Here is a 792-nt window from a genome sequence, read left to right as displayed (position 1 = left end):
GGCTCTTACCTGTTGCAGGCACGCAGAGATATTTCGAATTCTGAAATCTTCAAATTTCGGTATTGTTTATATTCTTACCAGGAAGCCAGGTAAATTCTTCTCACCTTTCCAATTCAATCCATCGTCAGTTTTTATGATTCGTTTAAAAATGACTAAGAGAAGAAAAATCTAACACGATATTCCTCTTTTTTATGACAAACAACAGTAAATTAAGAGTCAAATATTATTTTCTTTTCTTTTTTATCGAGCGAAGATATACGCTGACGACAAACAGCGGCAACCTCTCGCTCGGGGCCGGAGACGCGCGAAGCCACGTCCTTCTTCACCGACGGCTCGAAGCCAACTGAACCCAAACTTACCCAAGCGCTTCAACGCTGACTGACCCTCACGCGCCTATGAGGTACTTTTACAACTTACTGTACATGTAAACCGATGATGAAAGGTAAAAAAAAAAGCCCATTTTTTTCATTTCTCTCCTCAACTGAATAGACGGCATGAACGCGTTAGACTTTGATTTAGAAATGAGATTATTCGGGTCCAACTTTGCCCCGGCTATATATCTCATTGTTCAGGGGCGTCTCCACGATAAACACGCTTCTCTTCAATCGGTTGCATTTTATTCGGGTTGAATATCCAATAGCAGAGGCGAGCATAAACAGTCGAGGGTCTGTTAAACACGTATTTTCGCTCACTATATTAAGGGCCAGGTCGGGCTACTTTAGAAACTGTATGTGTATTTAGGACTAATAAGTTAGGCTGCGTCATTCATCATCTTGGTAAAAAAAATGAGGA

The 792-nt window shown here is 41.0% G+C and overlaps 1 protein-coding gene across 1 annotated transcript in view; it reads right to left on the bottom strand.

The window, feature by feature from the left end:
* Positions 1 to 367, bottom strand: part of LOC119593031 (carbonic anhydrase-related protein 10-like) — a gene marked incomplete in the record, with an annotated part of 152,330 nt that extends 151,963 nt beyond the window's left edge. Inside the window, 1 exon segment of the mRNA XM_037941927.1 lies at positions 10 to 367.
* Between the last annotated feature and the right edge of the window lie 425 nt (positions 368 to 792).

The sequence above is a fragment of the Penaeus monodon genome, chromosome 31, assembly GCF_015228065.2.
Source record: "Penaeus monodon isolate SGIC_2016 chromosome 31, NSTDA_Pmon_1, whole genome shotgun sequence".
NCBI classification, from domain to species: domain Eukaryota; kingdom Metazoa; phylum Arthropoda; class Malacostraca; order Decapoda; family Penaeidae; genus Penaeus; species Penaeus monodon.
This window is presented reverse-complemented; position numbering and strand designations above follow the sequence as displayed.